Genomic DNA, 24647 nt, shown 5'->3' on the forward strand with positions numbered 1-24647 from the left:
GGAGGAGGGGGAGAGGGGGAAGGAGGTAGAAGAGGAAGAGGATGGAGAGAAATACAATTGTAAAGATTAAAGATGTTCAAATCCTTAAGCGTTACTTATTTTGGTGATCTGTGGGATATGAACTATGCCATAAGCACCACTTGGATCACACCATTCCCTCAGAGCCTGCCAAGAACTCAGATGCTTAGTTAAACCTCCAGATTGCATTTGTTTTGAGACAGATCTCACTATGAAGCCCTGGCTGGCCTGGAACTCTGCTATGCAGACCAGGCTAGTTTCAAGCTCACAGAGACCTGCCTGTCTTTCCCCAAGTCCTGCAGTGAAAAAGAGAGGAGCCATCACACCCAACTAAGCATTCGGATTTGAAGAAGGCAGCATGAACATGGAGTGAAGTGTCACTCATGTCAACTAGACCGGAAGTGACAGAGGAAGTGAAGAGGAAGGAATTTAGGATTCCTTCGCGCTTATCTTATTTCCATTTCCCTCATGACTTCTGTCTCCCCCGACCCCAGTTCTGCTTCCCTTAGCTTAATGTAGGGATTCAGTCCACACAGGGTTAAGCTTTTAACAGATGCTCAATGACTGCAGCCCAGTGGAAGACCCAAGCCACAGCTAAGGGAAATAAATTAGACAAACTCTGTGTGTGTGTGTGTGTGTGTGTGTGTGTGTGTGTGTGTGTGTGTGTACACGTGAGTGCAGGTACATGTGTGTACATGCATGAGGAGACCAGAGGACAGCTTTGTGTGTTGTTTCTCTGTCATTATCCATGTCCACTCCTTTGTTCCTTTTCTGAGGAAGGATTTCTCATCGGCTTGGAGCGAACTTAACCGGCCAGTGATCAGCCTGTCTTGGCCTCACTCACCAATGCTGGAACTACCAGGCTACCACATCTGGATTCCAGAGATAGAATTTTTCTGACTGAGTTATCTCTTCAGCCCTAAACAGACTTATTATTGAATATATATATATTTTTTGCCTTGCAAGAACATGATATTGAGATTTTATTTTACATTTGTGTTCAGAATTTCTTCCGTGGGTGCTGTATTTACACCATTTCTTCCCTCCTTCTTCCCCTCTTCCACCTCCCATCCACCTGACTCCCTCTCAAATTCGTAACCTCTTCCTCTTTAGTTATTATAGTTACATAAAAATTCATATATGTGTATATGCATATATCTATACATGCACAGACATCTTAGTCCATCTAGTATTAATCATATGACCACTTGGGACTGCCTTGGATACCAGGAAGCTTGTCCCTGAAGAAAACAGAGTCTCCATTTCTCAGTAACCAATGATTGCTCACAGCTTTTCATCTAGGTATGGGACCTTGTCAATTTTTCCCTTTCCATGTTAGCACATCAGCTAGTGTCATTGTGCCGCTTTTGTTTAGGCAACCATATTGTTGGGATTTCATAGATGCCACAGGCAACTTTGTCCTTTGTCCTTTATAGTCAGTCATTCTTCCCCTTCTATGACAAATCTCCTTGACACTTAGGTATGAGGGGTGCACTGTGGATGTGTTCATTGGGGTTGAGGGGTGCACTGTAGATGTGTCCATTGGGGTTGAGGGGTGCATTGTAGGTGTGTCCATTGGGGTTGAGGGGTGCACTGTAGATGTGTTCATTGGGTTGAGGGGTTGTACTGTAGATGTGTCCATTGGGTTGGGGGGTTGCACTGTAGATGTGTCAGTTGGGGTTGGGGGGGTTGTGTTGTAGACGTGTCAATCAGGGTTGGGGGTACACTGTAGATGTGTCCATTGGGGCTGGGCACTCCACAGTCATTTATTTGCTACATTTTGTCCAGTTATAGGGTCTCTGTAGTAGTCTCTCTTGCAAAAAGAAGCTTCTTTGATGAGGGTTGAGCATTACACATATTTGTGGTTAAGTGTTTAGAAAATACAGTTAGAAATTATACTGCTCTAGGAAAATGGCAATATAATGTTCTCCTTTAGGGTCTAAGACCTCTCTAGCCATTGGTAGTTGACTATGCTTACAGTAACAGGCATAAACTTCTTCCTGTTGAAGGGACCTTAAGTTTAATTCAACAACATTATTATCCATACATGTACAAGTACAAATGTGTATATATATACATGCATACATGTATTTTAAGTATGCTTAGTAAATAATGTTTCCCTATGATTTTTCCAGTTATCTTTTGTGTTATTTACTCCTGCCCAGTTAAAGTCCTCCCCATTTTCCCATCCACCTGTCTTCTACAATCCCTCTTCTCTGCTTTCCCCATGGTGCCCTTCTACTTTCCTGGCTTTAAGGGTTATTTCTGGTTAAATAATCCAAATCAGAGCTAGGATCCACAAATAAGAAATGATGTTTGACTTTCTAGGTCTGGGTTACCTTAACATTTTAAAAAAGCAACTGGTTTCACCTAAAATTTACAGACACAGATCTCAAATGGGGGTTCAGCAGCACTTGTCAAGATCATAGGAGCAACATGAGACTTCCAATGTCCAGAATAGCTAATCCATGGATAAACCTAAGCAATGTCACAGCTATCTATGGAGGACTGTGAAATACTTTAAAAAAAATCAGCCCAACACAACTTATGCCAGTGTGTCCATGTGGTGTATGATATCTACACACAGTGGAACATGTGAGAGCCAGTCAAAAATTTCCTCTAGAGCTTTTCCATGAAGGATCTTAACCCTTCTAACACAGCCACTAGGCAACAGATGCCATGCCTCTCTTTCTTTATATATATTCTATAAACACAAACACAGAACAATCAGAAACTCATTATACTTGATACTGACTGGCTTCTCCATTAAATGGTAACTGGTCCAAGGCCAAGAGCATCTCCTAACACTCCTGTCAGAGGGGCCCACTATCATGATGACCTTCAGGATCACATGTATACACACTGGCCCAAACACAGATACTCAAATATTTTTGCACATTGGTATAACCACAGACAGAGATACTTTGAATTCTTGTGGCCTTAAACAATTCACAAACGTTAACATTTCCTCCCAGCCTGCCTGTAATTTACCAAGAATACTAATGGAATCCATGCTACATGGATTCAAACATTGCACATTCGTGTCAGTTTGGACAGAGTTCCAAAAGAGTTCAGTCAATGACAAAGGAACAGATGAATAAATGCACTTTGCTTTTGTTTCTTGCCTGTCTTGCTTTTTAAAGATTGCCTCTCCCCTGCTTCCTCCCACTTTTCTCTTTCATCTCTTCCTCTAAATGTAGTATTTGCATTATCATTGGAATAAGGTTTCTGAAGAGTGGATCAGACCTCATTGTCTCCTTACTTAAAACTCTCCAGTAACATTCCATTGTCTGGGATCATTTGGTCCATGCTACCTCAATGTTATCCTAAATGATTTTTGCAGGATGCTCTAGCTACAAACTCCAGATGGCCCAACCCTTCTCTGTCTTCGTTTCTCCTGAGAAGTTAGTGTGGTCCATTTCCCTTCACACTTAGGAATTTGGAGAACCGTTTCCACATAGGCTGCCTCTCATTCTTGATTGCTATAGTCCACTTACTACCTTATTTGCAGTTTATAGAGACTTGTTTATGAATTGAACTTACTAATGCATTTCAAAATCTTCCCATCCCACTGTAGAGCAAATTTCTAACCCATTCATGAGTCAACACAAGCTCTGGATTTAATGAATAAATACATATCATCCCAGAAAGAAGATAACAACTTGGATACCTGAGCTCAAACTTAAGTCCACTGACTGACAATGGATGATATGCCCATTTAACCTTTTATGGGTTTTTTTTTTTTCTGTGCCCTTTTGCCACCTTACCAAGTTTGAAACAGGAATTCTGAATTTTCTGGAATGACAAAGCAAAGGCACCCTCAAATAGGGTCCCTGCCTGTGCTTCCTTCCTGTGTGGATCCATCCCTGTGTTTGTTAACAAAATCTAATCTCAATTCACTTATAGTTGGTAAAAACTATTTATCTCATCAAATTATCCTCATTTAACAAGAAAATCAAAACCTCCTTTCACTGCCATAAGAAGTCAGTTTGTCAAGATAGCATGAACTTGTACCCAGAGAGGTTTGAATTCTATTGCAACCTCAAAAACCACAAAAATGGGAGAAATTTGAGAAGTCGAATGTGTTCTTGGGCCTCCAGGATGGGCCCAAGGACTTCTGTGTTGTGTATTACCCATCTTACCCTCACCATAGTTCTTGGAACAGACACATGGCACAGCAGGGAGGTTTCGAAGACAGTTTTCACAGCAACCCTTTTGGGCCTTTTGAGTTTCTAGTGTAACCTTTGAAAACAGCTGGGCCAAATTCCATCTTGTCTGAGGCTCCCACAACCCTCCCCTGTATGATGCTCAGGGTTAGGACAACGGAAGTTCAGGGAGAAACACTGAGCAAGTTGTGATGTGGCCAAGTGATTACAGCTGTTTTGACAATAGATATGCAGATGCAGATTTCATTGCTGGTTGTGTTTTATTCATTGTTTTAAACTTTTAAACAATTTATAGATCTTTATGGTTTTAAATTTTTTTCTCAAAGCTGAGAGAAAAGGTTTAACCTTCCTATCTGTGTTTCTACCCGTGAAAATAGATTTTGGGCATGCATAAGAAATATATATTCATAACCATGTTAGCCCCATAAAAGTGAGATATAGTATAATTTGATTAAATAATCTATCTGACAGCCCTGGACTCTGAACGAGTGTTACTCATTAGCAATACAGCATAACTAAAGGAGAGCTAGCCCTAGGCCTCAGCACATTCTTCGCTATTTCATTTAGACATTAAATTGACTTGACCTCAGTTTACTCATCTGAAAAGCAGAAGCAAACAATAGAAGGTGACATATCAGAGGTTTTGGCAAGGCTCAAATAAGTTCATGCAGGTAAAATGCTTGGCACTGTACCCTGCATATGCCATGGTTGGAAAATACAAGAGAGCTGCTCTACTATACTCCTGATTGCCTTGGAAAATTGTATAAATATTGATTGAATTTTAAACCTGGTACATCTCCAGACCTAGCAGTTTCAATTCTCTGAATTTACATCAGAGACAAAGCTTGTAATTAAGGAGGCGTGATAACACACTCAGGAAAGTATGGTGTATAATATACAGGAAACAATGAGTTGACTTAAGGGGATATTAGAAATTGCCTGGCATATGTAATGCAGAAATAAATGAATAAATAAGGCTAATTTCTATTTTTTAAAAAAAGTACCCTCACATAATTCAAGAGAGTGGTAATCCATCCTGCTCTCATTGATCTACCTTCTCTCCATCTTCTACCCCCGTTATTCCCCGGACTTTGGAAAGCTCCTCTAGGTCCTTTCTGTCGGTCTGCTGATCAGGGCAGAAGGAGCAGGGCTGGGGCCATCATGAGCATTTACTATTCCAGGCCAGAAAGAGTCAGCTGTCTCCTTCCTCTACAGTCCACTGTCAGAACTTGGTAAGTTAGACACATCCAATCACAACGTAGTTTATGTGGAGGTTCAGGGAGAAATGAAAACAGAAAACTATCAAATTCTGACATAGACATAGCAATATTAAAAGTGAGATCTGTGTTTCTTAAGGAACAGGCATTACAAGACATTCTACTAGACGAAAAAATGAACAAGCAGCTCCCTCAGAAAGTGGACTGACTACAAGATGAAATTGTTCAGAATGTTTATTAGAAATATTCTTAAGGTCAACATCTGAAGTGGCAGGATTGGGCAGAGGGATAGAGCTGTGGATAGAACCAGGAGTAGGCTGCCACCCCACAGGGTCCTCAGGAACTGAGAAGGTCCTTTTAAGCTGCTACAACTTGAACTGTCCCAGCAAGGCAAGTATACGAACTTGAAGAGCCAGCACATGGGCATCAAATGAAACTGGGTCAGTCTTTGGATGTACTTGACTCCCGGAGGAGGAGACAGCTCTAGTGTCTCTCTGCACAACTGAAAACATCTGTTGGCAACACTTCCAGCTAAGGCAATGAGTTGGTCACTGCCGCTGGATCTGTGCACTGCTGTGCTTCGTAGGAAGTCAATTACTACCGCACAAGAAAAGAACACAGTCATTTTCTCGGACTAAATTTCTATGTAAACATCAAAACTGGGCATTTTGGTGTAATAAGCAAGGGTCTAGATGGCAGAGTTCCTGCTTAAAAAAAAAAAAAAAACTGATCTAAATTTTTAGAATAAAGATCAAAAGAAAATGTCCACCATATCTATATTTTTTAATGTTTTAAAACAAAACTGGATTTCTTTTTCACTTATACACAGGGCTTTAATGAATTGTATTTGTGAAGTGTTTGTTGTGCGTGTATGTATGATCAGAATACGGATATAAAAACAGTATGTTCATTTCCATTTTACATATATAAAAATAGCTTGCATTTCTTTTCAAGGTTTTGGCTGACTTTTCTCCCTTCTTCTTCCTCCCACAGTTTTGGCTACTGCCATGGCTTCCTAACTTCTCCATCAAAGGGTGAAGGGGGCCGGCTGAGGGATGCTGGGTGTGGGGAGGAGAGGAAGGAACTAGAGCCAGCCAGTCTCAGTCCTTGCAGCAACTCTGCTAAACAGGTTTAGCAGAGGGAAATGTTGAAAAGAAGTTACAATGATTGGCTTCCCTTGTTAGCCACGCTCGACACACCCTCCTCCTATTAGGTAGACTCATGGGAATCGGCCATAATTGCATTTGCAGTGAGAGTGACTGAACACGCCTGTCTTCCAGGACGATGTACCTCCTCTAATTAGACTTTTTTTTTTTTTTTTTTTACATTTTAAACAGCAATCTTAACAGAACATTTTGACTAAAGAGACATTTTCTCTTGTATTTTCACCTGCTGCCCATCTGCACATTTTTCTTGATGTCATAGTTAATCTACAGAGACCAAAAACTCTCCTTGAGTTTGAGATGGAATCTTAACATTTATTTTTGTCTGGTTTATTTGGGATATCTGAGTAGCCAAGATGCAGAGCATATAATAATTTAATATTGAAATAAATATTGGTTGACTAAAATGAAATTAAGTATCTTTGCAAGGCTCCTGCTATCACTCTGCCCTTAGAAGTCTTTGTAATGGTTGATCCTCTCAGTTTTATTAAGCAATCTTTCCCAACTCAATGATGAATGATTTGAGTGTTTGTGCATATGTATGTGGTGTGTGTGTGTGTGTATGTGTGTGTGTATGTGTGTTTGTGAAATAAATAAAATTCAAGGACCCGGAGTTCTCATTCATATTGACGCACAGTTAATTTGAGGCAAACTCAACACTTAGTTTAGTTCAGTTTGTCCAGCTACAAAATGAATGTATGAGGGAAAATTCTACATTAAATTCTACATATTTTTCTGTTCATGATTTTTATTCCAATTAAGATTAACAAGCTTACTGCAGAAAAGCTTTATTAGTATCAATCAGAACTGGGTCTTGACTCTACTTCAGGAAAATTAAGTGCTTCCCAAAAGATCCTACTTTCTCATTTGTTAGACATTTTTTGTTGTTTTCCAGGTCAAACCCATAGCCAATAACAGAATGCCTGGGATACAGCAAATCCACAATAAGGAGCTAGCCTCAAGTCTCGGTCACTCCTCTCCCAAGACCCAATCTGTTTTTCTCCTTCTCTAAGGAAAAACACACATTGTAAAATAAGAATGCTTCAAAGACAACTTGAAGCCATCTGGGGATTCTAAAGGCTGAAAATTCCATGAGTTCATAGTAGTCTTCACTAATTCCACTGATCGTAAGTCAAAAGAGAGTCAAGTGTGCCCAAGCACATTTCTGAGGATTTCTTCCATCCTCCCCTCGCAGCCTCTCTGGGGGTGGCTGTGCCTGTGAAAAGCATTGGAAATCTCAGAGAGAGTCACCTTTCAGGACTGGAATGTCAGAATACAGTCTTTTCCTTATACCAGAGGAGCTTAAGGGGGAAGAGTTTCCAGTTCTGCATGAAGCTGAGTAGGGAGAGAGAAACTGATAACTGATACAGATAGTGGACACCGACACTCTGGGCAAGTAATCTGCCAAGAGATGAAAAAAATAAAGCAAGAAAGTGAACATAAAGCTGCATGGAAGAAGTACCCACCCAACAAAGCTGTCTACCAGCAACAACATACATTGCATTCTAGAAAGATTAGAAGTTATGTGGTTACAGTGGCTTGTGGGTACTTTCTTGTAGAAAGTGAGGCCTTCCTCCAAACATTACAACTACTGCCTAAAAGCATAAGGAGTGGCCTCAGTAGGAAGCATGAAGTAACTTAGGTTTCCAGTGGACTGATTACACTGATATGGTTAGGAAATTATTTGTAGAGAAATCTTTACTTTCACGGGTGTTTTGGGACAATGTGTGAATAGGTAACCAGGAAGTATCTTTGGTGGTCAGTAGTCAGGAGGCCATTAGATAATATGAAACTAGACATGGGATCAAAGAAAGATTCACCACTAGACAACAAACTCCAAGAAATCAAGGAGAGAGAGAGAGAGAGAGAGAGAGAGAGAGAGAGAGAGAGAGAGAGAGAGAGAGAGAGAGAGAGAGTTTTATTTGCTGTTTCAATATCAGCTCTGAGGAAATGCTCAGCACTTAGTAACCCTGGGTGAGAAAGAATCTTGCCTGGGCATTTTTTTTATGCTCATTCTAGATGAAATGTTAATGTTAAAAGTTCAAATAAAAAGTAACAGTTCCACTTTGCATCCCATCGGTCACCTGGGCTCTTCACTCTGTGACTGTGAGAGCCGTTGCAGCATGGCTATGTGTAGAAAGATGGGCCCAATGGATATAAGAACACATCATTTATCCAAACATATTTGCTTCTTTGTAAAGAGTCCCTTGTTGATTGTAATGTTTGCTGGAAAAACAGAATTACTTTCTTGATTCCAACTATGATAATATTGAAGAATTTACTTTTCAAATGTTTTATTATGAGTCAGTGAACTAAGCTATTTTAATTATAATTCAAATGAAACACACATATTAATAAATCAACAAAAACAATTACTATTTGAGAAAGAACCATCTCTGTTGGCATTCCTCAAACCTGACTGTGACTAGTATTTTCAAAGGTGCTGGATTAGTTTTGAAGTGGCCCTTGAATTAACTGGAGGATCTTTGGGCACCCTATATCCCTTTTTGTGCATTCAAAAAATATACTTGCTCTGTTTCTGGCCATAGACACAAACTTATATTGAAGAAGTCACCTATGAAAAAACAATTAGAAAAATGCACAGGAAGCCTGCAACAGCAATTCAATATCAAAGAAAGTCAATAATCTTGAATGGAACACAAAAGGCAAAACATGCTCTTTTCAACCATCAATGCTATAAAAATGAAACATGCATTGAAAACTATCAACTTTCCTCTTACCTCTTACCATACACAACATACACTACAAACAAATCATAAAACCCAAAACTATAAAACTTTATGAACTTGAGCCGGAAAGACATCTGAGGACCCAAACTAGTAAAAGTAGATTTACTGGCTGGTTAAAGTGCATACTTCACAAACACAAGGGCAACAGTTCATATGCCAAGAATCCATGTATCTGGAGAGATGGCTCAGAGGTTAAAAAGTACTGACCGGTCTTACAGAGGACATGGGTTCAGTTCCTAGCACCCCTGTGGTGGCTCCCAAGAACCCATGTAAATAATCAGGTAGGTGTGGCAGCCACCTATAATTCCAGCCTCAGAAGGCAGAGAAGGGGAATCCCCAGAGAAAGCTAGTTAGGGAAACTAGACATGTGAGGCAAGCTTGGAGTTTGAGACCCTAATGTTCAACCTCATTAGCCATGAAGGAACATGAGTTCAAACTACCTGGATTGTTTCCAGATTCTTTCTTCACACATTTGTTGCTGTTAAATAGGCAGTCTACTGATTTTTGTGAGCTAACTTTGCATCTTCTAGTTTGCTGAGTGTGTTTACCAGCTGAAGGAAATTTCTGGTGAAGTCTTTAGGGTTTTTTATTTATAGAACCGTAACCTCTGCAAATAAGGACATATTGATTTCTTCCTTGTAGCCCTCTATCTCCTTCACTTGTCTTCTCATTCTAGCTAAGACTTCAAACACTGTGTCAACAGGAGGGGAAAGAGTGGACATCCTTTTCTTGTTTCTGTTTTTAATGGAAATTCTTTGAGGTCTTTCTCAGATTAGCATGATATCAACTATGAGATTTTTGTATATTGTCTTTACTGTGTTGAGATGTGTTCTGTATCCTTGTTCTCCTCAGGACTTTTACCATAAAGAGGTTGTGAATGTTGTCGAAGGCCATTTCTGCATCTAATGAGATGATCACATGGTTTCTGCCTTTCAGTCTGTTTACATGGTGGATCACATTTCTTGCTTTATACATGCTGAATCAGCCCTCCTTCAGCTCTGGGATGAAGCCATTTTGCTCATGTGCAGGAGTTTTTGAAATGGGTTCTTGAATTAGGTTTGTAAGAATTTTTTTTGAGATTTTTCTGGTTTTGCATATATGTTCAACAGAAAGATTGACCTAACCCCCCTCTTTTTTTTTTTTTTTATCCAGTTTTGGTCTCAGGGTAATACTGGTTTTATAAAAATAATTTTCAAGTGTTTCTTTATTTTCTATTTTATAGAAAATTTAGAGGATTATTAGTGTAAGTTTTTTGAAGGTCTAGGAGAATTCTGCACTGAATCCATTTGGTCTTAGACTCATTTTAGTAGTGGCAGTTTCAAATACTGCCACTGTGTCATTGGTTTTGATGGATTTGTTTACATTATTAACTTCGTACTGATTTAATTTTGATAAGTACATACATATGGAAATTCATCTACTTCATTTAGATTTTCTGGTTTAGTTGATATAGATTTTGAAAGTGTGTCCTTATGATTCTCTTCATTTCCTCAGTGTCTGTTGCAATGTCTCCCTTATTATCTCTGATTTTACTCATTTGGATCTTCTTTCGCCTTTTTAAAAATTTGGATAGAAGTCTGCCAATATTCTTTTTTGGTAATTTATTTAATTTTCTTTGCATTGGTATTTTGTCTGCATGTATTTTGTGTGAAGGGGTCAGATCTTGCAGTTTGAAAGTGCTGGGAATTGAACCCAGGTCCTCTGGAAGAGCAATCAGTGCTCTTAAGCACTGAGCCATCTCTCCAGCCCATCTGCCAATATTCTTAATCTTTTCAGAGCTAATTCTTTGTTTCATTGATTCTTTGTATTGTTTTTACACTTCTACTTCATTCATTTAAACCCTGGTTTTAATTATCTCTCTCCATCTGTGGTTCTTGGATATTGCCTGATTTTGCTTTTTTCAAAGCCTTCAAATTAGCTCTCTTGGAGTTGTTAGTCAGTAGGGTCCTTTCAACCTGTGAACATTGCAACCTATTGACAATGCTTTTGGTTACCTCCCCAAACTTGACAGTAAGACCTGAATGCTGAAGACAGCACATACCCGAGTCCTAGAACATGGAGAAATCAAACTGATACTGACCTGGAAGCTTCTTCCTTACTGGCGAGCTTTTGTGGAAGTTGATATGCATGCTACCAGAGAAGAAAAGGAATCATCAGTCATACCCAACTGTGAATGCTGTGAATTATAAATAAAGACTGGCCTGGTAAGATATGTCCAGTGGTGTGAAAATGGTACAAGTGTTATTAGAATAACCAAACATTTTCTGAATAGTTTTAAAGCCCACTCCAAGAGAGAACTCATGCCATGTACCATTAAAGAGGCTAAGAACCCAAGGCTAGGTAGATCATAGACCCGAAGGGAGAGCCTACTACTATTTCTGCTAAATGGACATAGTATTAAACTGATTCCTAATGTCCAATCATTACACTCATAGATTAGTACATGTCTCAGCCCTCATCAAAGAAGCTTCTTTTTTGCACTAAATAGTGATTAACAGAGTCTCACAACTGGTTAACATGCAGAGAATTAGAGATTTCAGAGTATTCAGCCCTGAATGTGGACTTCTACATCAGACCTACTCCTCTCTAGGTTCAGAGATCATCATGGAAGATCTTTTCTCATTCTGTAGGCTGCCATATTGTCCTTTTGACAGCATCCTTTGCCTTACAGAAGCTTTTAAGTTTCATGAGGTCCCTGATAGCCCAGAAACCCAGGATAGAACCAAACATGACTGGCAAAAACAATAAGTACAAAAAGGTCAATAAAATGATATTCTGCTATACCATAGACTGGTACCTATCCCAACAATCATTAGAGACACTTAATCCAGCAACTGATGGGAACAGATGCAGAGACCCACAGCCGAACATTAGGCAAAGCTCAGGGAATCCTGGGAAGAGGGGGAGGAAGGATTGTAGGAGCCAGTGGGGTCAAGAGGACCACAAAAAAATCCATAGCACCAACTAATTTTGGCTCATAGAGGCTCACAGAGACTGAACCAACAACCAGGGAGCCTCCATGTGACTGAACTAGGCCCTTTACATATATGTTACAGTTGTGTAATGTGGTTTTCTTGTGAGACTCCTAACAGTGAGAGCAGGGGCTGTCTCTGACTCTGTTGTCTGCTTTTGGGACCCATTCCTCCTACCAGATTGCCATGTCTAGCCTTAATAGAAGAGGAGGTGCCTAGTCTCACTGCAAGTTGATATAATCATGGCTGGCTGATATTCATGGGAGGCCTGCCCTTTTTCTGAAGAGAAACAAAGGAGGAGTGAATGGAGGTACGGTGGGAGGGAGGGACTGGAAGGGGGAGATTCAGTTTGGTCAGGATGTAAAATCAAAACGAAAAAGAAGCAAAGAAACAAACAAAAAACCCCAAACAAACAAAAAAAAAATCTGACTTATGATCCAGTAGCCAAAGGTGTGTTAATCCAGCAATAGTCTCCAGAAATAGTTTAGGTCTTTCTAGAGTGACAGTTGAATGGATGTCAACACATTAAACAGCCTGAAACTAAAAGTTCATTGTAAGCCACTGACAAGGAATAAGAAGATAGTACCAGATGTGATTTACAGCATCACTAAGGATGAAGTTAGTAACCTTTAGCAAGGAGACTCTGAATCAATAGCTGCCTGAGAGTTTGAAGCTACACATGTTTAAATGGAAATTGACCAGGAAGTCAGGTGTGAGAGGGACAGGCAGAATATTTAAACCAGACTGGGGAAAACAATTAAGTTTAACTACAAAGTGTTCAAAAATTAGAATTAGAGTAATAACTTCCTCAATTTCCTCTGAAAACTTAACCAATATTTATAAAAGTGGCACAAACCTTAAGAATCATGCATTGACAAATACAAGGAAAGGAACATTTGGTTTGTCAACTATGGCTTTGAAAGAACAGAAAGAAAACACATCTTGGAAATTCACTCCCTGTACTTGCATTCATCACCACACCATCCATTTCTCAGCCTAGATGTTATGGGGTTATCATTGTCATGCTTATCACACATACAGCCTCCTCAATTGGACCATGGTATATTGATGTACAAAGTTAATCAACAGGCTAGATAAGTGATAAGGCCCCAGGGAAGAAGCACATTAGAGCTGCACTCCAGCACAATGAGTCGCTTAACACCCTTGGGAATATACAGCCATTAAAAGAAACAAGGCAAGCTCATCGCTCAGTGAATTCAATACGACTTGAGGGGAATCTTAAGGAAAATTTATGTTTTAAATGTGTAAGAAACTTAATCATTAAGAATGCCTTTCCTATTCCAGCGAGAATCATCTCAGCCCATCTCTTCATTCAGTACTGATCAGTTTGCTTAAAGAATTAGGAAGTGAAAAGTGCTCAGGCTAAATCAAGTGATGTTTCCTCTTATCTGTAAGTTTTGTGTTTAGAACTCTTTTCAGTCTCCTACAGATCTGTATTAGTTCTGCTGTCTCCACTGAAGAGGCCATCTTTGTCTTCAGGGACTTCTTAACTGTTTAGGTTGTTCATGTCTTATGCTCATATCACATAGTGAAAATCAGCAAGTGGGGTCACCGAAATTGGAAAATGCCATTAAAGTAACTACATAACCAGGTTTAAGGCAACTTAGGCACACAGTTCTGAAGAATATGATATGTCTACTCACATCAATACTCCATTCTGCTGTTTCAACGTATGTATTTAAAACCTGAGAGTAAAGAAATATTGACTTTTTACAACCATTTTCTGTTTATTCCCCCTTCCCTAGCCTTGTAAATATATCAACTTGAAGTCAGAGAATAAATCGTGTGAATTTTCAAGCTAGTGACTATTTAATTTTAGACTCAAGGTCTAAACCCCGTTGAATCTTTCTGTAGAAATAATTCAGCATCACCATGAAGGATTTCCTACTTCTCTTTGTCTTGTTCAGAAGCCACGAGTATAAACCACTATTTTAAATCTAATACAAATCATGTCTGGCTTGTATAAAGAGAACACCGTGTTTAATAGTGACTTTTTTGACTCAAGAAGACTTGATTGAGGGTTGATTGTTATGTCACACACACCAGCTCTTTCCAGTAGACCAGCTGTACTGTTGGCTGCCTCCATCTCTCCCAACAATAATATGAACCACAACTATAGCCAAGTTTTTATGGCTGCTTCTCTGTTCAAATAACATTCAACTAATTGAAATTTCTGAATAATACTGTTTATTAGTTGTCATCACTCAACATGGAGAAACTGAAGCATGAAGAATGAACTTTGACCTTTAAAAGAACCAAACAATGTTGATGTCTGTGACTCCTGATACCATCAAAGGCCATGGCCATGCCAGGGGTCTTAGCCACCTCCTAGAGCCATGTTGGAGTCCAAGGGCCATGCTACCATGAGGCCTTTGCCAATCTGAGTAGCTTGTGCTGCCCTCTGAGACCATGATGACATCTGCACCTGGGCTGCTATGCAGGACCATGTCTGGGTCCATAGTCCTACCATAGTTGGGCTCTATGTTGATGTCTATGGTCTGTTTTACCACCAAAGACCAACAGATGCCCAGGATCTGGAACGCAATCTGTGACCATGTTGGTGTCTGAGGGCCATACCACTGGGGCCATGCTGATCTGGGTGGCCTGTACTTCCACATGGGGTCATGGGGTCATCCAGGACCCCAATGCTGCTATGGGTCATGTCTGGGTCTGTGGCCCAGTAGCAGCCAGGATCTGGGTTGATGTCTGTGGCTCCTGTTGCCATGATGGGGTGTGTGTGAATGTGTGTGCAGATGCTCAGGGTCTAGACAGCCACCTGGGATGATGTTGGTGTTCGAGGGCCTTGCTGCCACTGAGGCCAGTCTGATCTGGGTGGTCTGTGCTGCCACCAGGGGGCCATGGTGACTTCCAGGCCTTAGCTGCTGTGGAGGGCCATGTCTAGGTCCATGTTTCTGCTGGAGCTGGGGTCCGTGACCCTTGTTACTACAGAGGGTCATAGGAACCATGTGTGTTGAAATCTAAAGGCTGTGCTGAGCTAGCCCAGCCCCTCCCTGGTCCAGCCTTTCATTGGAGAGTTTGCCCCTTTAGTTGGGAGAGAAGGCCCCCATGAGTTTTGGAAAGCTGGCTCTGCCTCTTGCCTGAAGGGGACAGTCCAATGTTCCTGACTGACCAGCTCAGCTACCACCCAGACCCACATCCTGGACCTTAGGTTGGCACACTCTAACATCTACCCCATCTATGACCTGCTGGAGTGGATAAAGGGACTGGTCCCATTGAATGATAACCACAGGAACTCCATGGCTGGAGGCAACAACAGGTTATCTAAGAGGAGTTTCAGTGAGAGTCCAGGGAAGATGATGTGCCAGATGCCTTGAGCCAGTGTGTCTTAGTTAAGGTTTCTATTGTTGTGAGGAGACACCATGATCATAGCAACTCTTATAAAAAACATTTAATCAGGGTGGTTCACTTACAGTTTCAGAGGTTCAGTCCATTATCATCATGTCTAGGAGTATAGTAGAATGTAGGCAGACATTGTGCTGAAGTAGTAGCTGAGAATCCTGCATCTTGCAGGCAACAGAAAGTCAACTGAGACGCTGGGTGGTATCCTGAGCATAGGAAACCTCAAAGCCTGCCCCACAGTGACACACTTTCTTCAACAAGGCCATACCACTCCAACAAAGCCACACCTCCTAATAGTGCCACCCCCTATGAGAATATGAGAGCCAATTACATTCAAACTACCATACAGACCAATGAACATTTTGTGGGTGGAGCTGATTGAACGAAAGGGTATGCTGTATGACACACTGAAGCTCCCAATACCACTAAAATGAATGAAGAGGTATTGGAAAGATGGAGGAATGAGGTGGGTTTTTTGTTTTGTTTTGTTCTTAATAAATTTGGGCACACATACTGCAGGAGTGACTGGTGGATATGGAGGGACTGGAAGCTGAGCAGGATTGGGGTGCATGATGTGAAATTCCCAAAGAATCAATAAAGAATTACGTTAAAAACAAGAATCTAAGAAAGTTTAAAAAACAACAACAAAAACCATGACATCCACACAGACAACTGAAATGAGGGAGGGGAAAAAAACAGAAAAAGAAAAAGAAAAAAAAGTCCCAAAGCAACCTTTGTGGATGTCCTTCAGCTAAACAGACACATCTGTGAAAGCGAAACCTTCATCAACAGGTGGATAGGAAGGATTGACACTTTTCAGTGTCCAACCGCAGGCCTGCAAAGTGTCTTCTGATGGTTATGGTCTACATGAGTCTGTGGCGCAGGAGAAAAGAAGTTTCCGAAGCAGGATAGAGCACCAGAAGAGAGATGAGGGGATTCAGAATCCCTTCATGATGGCACCTCACACTGCTGAACGGTGTTCTTCCCCGAAGAGCAACTGGAAACACAGACCAACTCAGCCTCCGAATGGTGAGCGAGCTGAAGGTGATGGGTCTTCTGACTTACTGTCGTGTGTGTGCTGTCCACCAGGCACTAGACCTGCCACTGGACATGAGGGGTGGTGCGGAAGCAGGGTGAGGATGAAAACTTTCTCACAGACCGGAACTTGAGGCTCACACTGTGTCACACATCACACAGTCCCCAAAGGTGAGTTAGGATCCAAACACCTGGCTTCTCTGACTACAAAGTCCTTGCTATTTTCACTGTTCAGCTGCCACTACAGAGGTCCCCAATATAAACAAGGACAAAGACCGTTGTCCAGCATCAGTGTCCATTCTCAATCTGTTGATATAGATGTTTTGGCTTCAGAAAAATTACCCTTTAATGGTTCACCTTATAACTCCACTTTCAGCTTATCTACAAGACAGTCCCTTAACATTTTAGTTTTTCACAACCAAGCTCAAATCTAGGGACAGCAGTTAGCTTAGTTTCCCAGCAAACAACGTGGAGGACGGGTGGGAAGAACTTGACCTTGTTCTTGGGACCAGCGCAGTGTAAAGGCCTGTTGTGCAAAACACCCCGGCAGGGAAATACTATTTTTAACAAATTCAGCTCGGGTTCTATTGCCTAATCATTTTCTTATCGCCGAATAGTGCATTATTTACACAGGTGCGCCTCTGCTTTAGTTGTTTGGAGGCAGTGCCTAGGAGCAAAGTGATGTGACTCCCTTCAGCAACACAGTCCAGCTGGGCTCTGACAGCTAAAGAATTACCGCTAATGAAAGCCTAGATGAATTCAGGTTCTTCAAAGTCAGCTGGGGGAGAAGGAGCCAGCGTTATTAATGAACTGTTAGGAATAAGAGGAGAAGTAAGAGCTGTGCACTTGCGTCTTAGACAGAAACAACAAAGCCAATCAGTCAATAGGAGCAAGAACTCAGCTGCCATATGTATCTCAGCACAAGGCCCCCATCTGAGGTCCCTGATGCTCCATGCAGGTGATTAGGGGCCTCCCTGGATCTGTAAATCTCAATTGGGCCCTGAGTTATGTCCTCCCTAGTTCTTTGGGGATATAATTGCTGGATTTTAATATCCAGAATTTAGATAGACATGAGGAAATAGCATTATTTAGTTTGACTATGTATCAGTAAAACAATAACCAAGAGTGCCTACATTTACCCCTGGAAAGCAAATTACATGCCCAGAATACTTCAGAAGCAAGTACACTTGGCTGGGAAACTATCCATCCCTTAGGAGCCAGTGGGTTTTAGTAGAAGTTCCCACGGGGTTATTATGAATGATGACTTCCCTGAGGCTTAAGACCCTCCATGATGGACTCAAGAGCTCTAGAGACATCTGTTTAAGAGTCAGCCTGTGCCAGCTACAGAATGCCTTGTGGCCTTTTCTTTCAAGTCATTTTTCAGTTTCCTAGTAATGAACAAAACAGGTCTGATAATTTTCAATAATATACTCAGGAAATGTGGGGCTAAAGACTGTAGCCGTCAAGCTCTTGATACAGATATCTCATTCAGTTAGGAAAGAAAGCCGTGCCTGCAAACGCCTTCTGTGTTCCGGGACTAGTCAGGAGAGGTGTATTCTGAGATATACCCCAACAAGGCCATATTTTGACTGCTTTTCAATTTAACTCAAGTAGTTTTTCTCCCTTTCTTTCTCATTTTTCCCCTCTGCCTCTTCTAAAAACATTTGGCTCTGGGAAGGAAAAAAAATCTTTCATTGTAATTCCAAGTATTTTCTTATTGTCGCCCATAAAATATGAGTTAGAGGGTTTACCTTACCGTTTGGCTTCTGACTAGAAAAAGTCCAAGGCATCAGGAAAAATGTTAAATGACTGCCTGGATCCTTCCCTCTTTCTTCTCTTCATTAGACTAAAATAATGTGGTAAAACTTTTTGTCCTGAGCAGAAGCCCCGTGGGGGTCTGGGAGAAACACACGTTCTTTCCAGTTTGTGTGAACACCCCAAATATCAATCCAGAAGACGCATACCAGTGTGAGGAGGAGGCCTGCCTGGGGTCTTTTCAGATCAGTCCATGTGCTGACTCAGGAAATGTGGGGCAACACACTGAACACATTTTCAGGCCTGGAAAATAGCTGGTTTAATAATTCAAGATGCTTTTAAGTCACACAAAACGGATAAAAACAAATAAAACTCCACTTCCCCTAGTGATGTCACGTGGTAAGAGACTTTGGAAATGGGAGAGGCAGAGAGGCCAGCTTCGCGAAGCTCTTTAGCGTCGGACAAAGAACTCCGCATACTCCAGCAGAGGGACAGAAACGTAGTTTCCATGACTTCAAAATATTTAGATAAAGAGTGAAACAGTCACAGTCCCCTCCGTCTTTTCATCTGAGTGTCACAAAGCCCGTATTTCCAAGGAGGCTTTCAGGTGTTTCTGAGATGTACCCCATGCTTTCTTGACCCGAACACTACGCGAGCTTTGCCCTGATAATTCTTCCCTGAGGGGCTCGTCCTGCGTGTGACACCCGTTAGGCTTCCGGTGGTGAGAAAACTAAACCTTTCCCCTCCCACTGTTTAGATGCACTATTGTCAACAGTTAAGGTCACGGTTTTCTTCGACTCATCTAATCCCAAATACCCCCTATGAGATGCACGCTATCGTTACTCTTTTCCTTCCTACTCTATATACAATGGGAATGCGGAGGCTGGAAGTGTAGCTCAGTGGTTGGGCCTTTGAGTAAGTCTGTATTCCCAATACTACATGAAAAAAAAAGGAGGGAGAGAAGGAAGGAAAAGAGAGGTGGGGAGGCTGGGAGACAGAAGTGTTTGGATACGTTGGTACATGAAGACACGTCATAGTGTACCAGGTGGCAAAGGCTGCAGAGTACACTCTGTGTGTCTTCACAAACGTTAACTATCCAGACTTTGGTGTGCACAGGGCTAAGGGTGCTCACTCTATTGTTTAACAGTTGCCAGAATGCAGAAATCAAAGCTTGCTTTGAGAGGTTACAAAATGACTCTATTCAGTTTCCCCCTCAGTTGAAAGGTGTTTCTTGGAAGGCAGCTTGAAGGACTATGTAACTGACCATTCCTGGCCACGTGCAACTGCGTCCATGTGCTCCTCACTGTTCGTTGCTTCCTTCAGCTATAGAGTGCTCAACGGGGTCCGAAGATCCAGCCAGACTCCCCATAACGCAAACCGCCCCCACACTGGTTAACTGAGTTAACCTTTTAACTCAGAGTGTAAAGAGAAGAGAATGTGAGGGGGAACAGAGTTTACGTCTTATTGGGTCTATATATTTTTGGAAATTAACTTTCTTTAGCTTTTGATTTCTTACCTGAAAGGATAGTCAAGACCACTGTGCAAGGTGGTTATGGGAAAAGACCGCACACGCAAAGCCCATGACCTCCAGCTTGCTGTGTAGTCAGCGCTCTGTATACATTCCTTATGGGACAGGCATTATCATTTAGTAGTGGTAAGTAAGTTTCAGGATGATGGTGAAGTTCATAGGCCAAGATATTCACGAAGACGAGGGGCAGCTTGTGACCAGCCTTAACATTGGCAAGCAGTGCGGAGAAAGCTAGGGCGGAATAAGCTGGGATCGGTCACGAAGAGTCTGGCTCTGAGACGAAGGTGTCAGTGTGGACTCAGTGACAATGCTCTGCTGGAGGTTCATCGGTGACAGCATGTGAGGAAGACATTCCTTTACCACCAGGAACACACTGAAAACACTCTCACCATACACAGCTAAGACAGCCCTCCAGCTCACAGTTTCTATTCATTCTTAAGATAAATTTTTGTAATCCCAGCACGCATTTTCTTTAATAGGAAACTTTCACCTTTTCAGTTAATAGAATCCCTCTATACCCCCATCCCCACTCCATCTGAGATGCATCATTGCTTCCTATTTCTGGAGCCACCGTTAAGTAACAGTTACTTGAACCCAAGCACTGTGGTTGTCAACCAGATAATCAAGATGGTGTCTGGATGCCAAATGGGTAGTGAACGCAGGATGGACATATGCTAGACAAAGCTGATTCATGGCTGAGCAAGATGCTTGGGATTTCATTAACAAGTCAGAGCGATGAGTAATCTAACACTTACATGTTATTCTGCAATTTTCCATTTAACATTCTTGGACTATAGTTGACCATAACTGAAACTGTGCAAAGTAAACTTATGGATAAGGGGGAACTGCTATAGAGATTAAATGTCTCCTGGGAACTGCATAAGGTGTAGTATATATCCTTCAACACTAACCACAATCCTTGTCCTCTAGACCATAAACTACAGTTGGGGACAAATGTACAGAAAGAATTTCAATCAACCTGAAAAGGGTTATACTCAGTACAAGGCGGGTACCTAGAGATGTTAGAAATTCATACTTGGGAGATAAAGAGAAAGGTCCATGGAAGGGAGGGTGAAATATGATGCCTTAGCTTGACTGGCTGTAGGATCTTCCAGGCCATTTCTGGTCTTCTCTGAGTCTCTTGCGGTTCATCCTCTGAAGGCTAAAAGCTGAAAGAGAACTGAAATATGGGCATTATAGGTCAAAGGTGCAGACACTATAGTTCAAAGACCCACAAACCTCACGCAGGTTAGCTCCCAGACAAAACACGGAGAAGCCAGCTCATAGAAGAGTAAATGCTTCTGTTTACAAAAGAGGCTTGAGAATGCCCTCCTCCAGGAGCTGGCTGGAATACAGTTAAACAAAGGAGCTCTGAGCAGTCAATTAAACCGTCACAGCACAGAGGCCAAATTAGAATAGATCATCTGGGGGAATCGAAGTGGACAGAACATCACCCCACACTGCTCTGTGCCAGGAATTGGTATTCCTTAGCTCCTTGGATGGTCAAATCACTTGTTAGGATCAGGTGGGCCACACGACCATTTGTAGCACCAGGGGACATAACACAGATGGTGACCTTTACAACATTTGTAGAGTGAGGAGTACAGCTCATAGATGATAAGAGACTCTGGGCACCTTCCCTAGCTTTCTGCCATGTGGCCCTTGATGTTTCATATAGTTCCCTCCACACTGGTGCTACTTCTTTAGCATTTTATTGTTTTAATGGATGCAATTGTCTTATCAACACATCGGTATAAAATACAACGGAAAATAATTTACTTTTTGAGAATGTGTCCATGAGAAGCAATTTCCTGCCTCCTTTTTACCTTCTAGATATCCCACAAAGTGTGGAAACCTTTGCAGGAAATAACCTACCAACTTTTGAGTAGGAAGCACCTTAAAACCAAGGTATGCCTTGCTTATAAAGCCATGACTCAATAGAACAAGCCCGACACTAAGGATGTTCAAACAACAAGAGCCATGCTAGAAAAGGAGAGTGTCCTTTCAAAGGCTAATCCTGGATGCAGAATTAACCAAGGAAACCAGTATTCTGTTCCTTATTGTCACTAACAAAACAGTATTGGCATCCGTCCAGGAAGAAGACACAGTAAGCTGGTACACCTGACTTTGAGGCAACATCTGCCATCCTTTTCAGCTCCAGCACACTGCATACCTTTTGGCTAAGGGGTTTCCAGTGGAAACACACTCAGCAATACCCAGTAAGAAAGACAAGTTGCCAGTGTGACTCCCACAGAGGAGGCTTGGGTATATATAACAAGAGAAACTACTTGGGGTGGGGGAGTGAGATTCTGAACCTGCTTTTCTATGGGTCTCTTCAAGAGTCAGCCCCCAATAGACCATCTCTTGTAACAGCCTCCACTGCAACACAGTTTAGGAACAGACATTGTTTTCATGCAGGAATTTTCCACATTATTTCTGCTAATAATTCTAAAAAGCAACGCTTTGATAATCTTGTATGGAGCAGGTAACATTCTGACTCTTTCAATGGAGGCATTAATAATTTTGCCGTTTTGACTTGACATCCTTCATTTGTTAATACCTATGCCATGTTTCATGCTGGGAGTACAAATCTGGCCAAGGCGGAGGAGCTGCTCACAGTGTGACTGGGAAGACAGACAAGTGATACGATGGCCAAGGAGGTGGAGGGGCTGGAGAGAGGCAGGTGCAGATGCTAGCAGACAGTCCGAAGATGCCTTAGCTCTAACCTGCAGGGCTGAAAATGGCACCAGTCACAAGACCCAAGTGACAGAGCACAAGAAAACAATGTTTTAGACAAAGAAAGTGCATGTTCCACACACACTTCAAGGAGAGAGAACGTAGCAAATTCCATGAGGACAAGATTTTTAGTCTGGTTAGAACATGACCTTTCCAACATACTTAACCTTGTGATGATTCATGTTGGCCAAGGATTTGATTTGGTTAGGGGTAACTACCTCAACTACCTGCCAGGTCACTGTCATCTTACCAACCCCTAAGGATTTGTAGAATCCCAACAGAGCTAATAACGGGTCAGACAGATCTGGAGCTAAATTAACAACACTTGTTTTTAAGGCACGATCCCCATCTACAAAAGGAAAAATAATTGGAACCATTGAACGTGTGACTGACTCTATGCTAACCAATACAGTGGCTTAGGACAGACACTTAACAAACCATGGCCATTAACCATGTCAGAGCTGAGCTTTGTAAACTAACTGGGAACACTGATCTAATTACCCTACTTAAAATCCAGGTATATGGATGTTCCACACTTATATATTTATAATACTTCCTACTATTTGGTGATTACAGGACAGACAGAAAAAGCACGTACTTAAATTTGTATTTAACCTTTATAATCACCTTGTATGATAATTTGCATTATATAAAATGCTGGCATTTCCTGCAATAGAGAAGAAAAAGGCTTCTTGAACTCCAATACATTTTTGACCTTTTGATTTCAACGAAATTAAAGTTTTATTTTTCTATAAAACTTCTTATGGCCCAGTCTGACAGGATACATGAAAACAGTCTAAAGGTCTCCCCAGATGTATTTGGCCATTACTTCCTTTTTGCTGTATCTATACAAAAATTTCATGCAAACATTGTCAAATAGTAAAGCAAAATTTATAAATTTCATTTTATAGTCAAGAAGTGTCAGAGAAACTGAAGACGCTTGCTTGCCTGATGTCACACAATTAGCAAACAGGAAGGGCTATTGTTTGAAACTGGATATTTCTAACTCCCAAACTGCTACCAGCCTGGCAGAAATAAAGTTGTTCCTGAAGACACTTGTGTCTCTCAAATTGTTGAAACAATGGACCAAAGAAATGGGGATTTCCCCGGGAATCTCATGCTGGGAGAAGGTGCCAGTCAGAGGGGGGGCTCAGTTCCTACAGCTTGTTAGGCCACCTCACAAGATGACATTAAAACCCAGATAACATGGGTCAGTGGTGGGCGGGGCCACACGGCTGCTGAGACTGCTAACATGTGCATATCTTTGGTCCTCTATGTAAACTTTGATCTCACTTCAGGAGCCCAAAGACAGACTTGGGGAGTTCCCTAAATCTCTTTAGCCTACTTCTCAACATGGCCACACTGAATAAATCTCCTTTTTCCTGCTTCCCACTTTTAGTTTAGCTTTTAATTGGCTTATTGAGGCCAGGTGGCCAGACCTGGCTGGGTACATAGGTTGTGACACCCCAAGTTCAATAACAAAACCACAGAATAAGTGTTTTTAATACAGTCCCAGCTCTTGGGAAATGTTCAGGTTTCAAAAGCACAGGATAGGGCCAGTGAGATTACTCAGCAGACGGAGGTGCTTGCGAGGCAAGCTGGTGGCCTAGGTCCAATCCCTGGAACCCACGCAGAGACAAGAGAACTGACCCCACACAGTTGTCTTCTGACCTCCACACAAGCTCGGTGGCATGCACACACACCCCTCCCTCAAACTCATCAAGCACACCGACAGTAATAAATAAATATGAATAAATGTGCCTATGCATGAGCAAAAGCCATGGGCTGCTGGGTTAAAAAGCCTCCTCAATAAAAATCTAAGAAAAGCATAAATTATCATAACAGGGCTACAAGTCTGAAAACAGCGGAAGTCCCTCTACTACCAGAAAAAGGAAAAAGCCCCTGTGGACCCACGGCTCCCTAGTA

General features: G+C 41.6%; 1 long non-coding RNA gene across 1 annotated transcript; it reads left to right on the top strand.

The window, feature by feature from the left end:
• The first annotated feature begins 25 nt into the window (after window positions 1–25).
• On the top strand, window positions 26–23942 carry LOC143272447 (uncharacterized). The gene is made up of 3 exons (XR_013050042.1): window positions 26–11518; window positions 12467–12596; window positions 14053–23942. It is a non-coding gene; the product is annotated as an uncharacterized LOC143272447 (long non-coding RNA).
• Window positions 23943–24647: the final 705 nt, after the last annotated feature.

The sequence above is a fragment of the Peromyscus maniculatus genome, chromosome 3, assembly GCF_049852395.1.
Source record: "Peromyscus maniculatus bairdii isolate BWxNUB_F1_BW_parent chromosome 3, HU_Pman_BW_mat_3.1, whole genome shotgun sequence".
In the NCBI taxonomy this organism is placed as follows: Eukaryota; Metazoa; Chordata; class Mammalia; order Rodentia; family Cricetidae; genus Peromyscus; species Peromyscus maniculatus.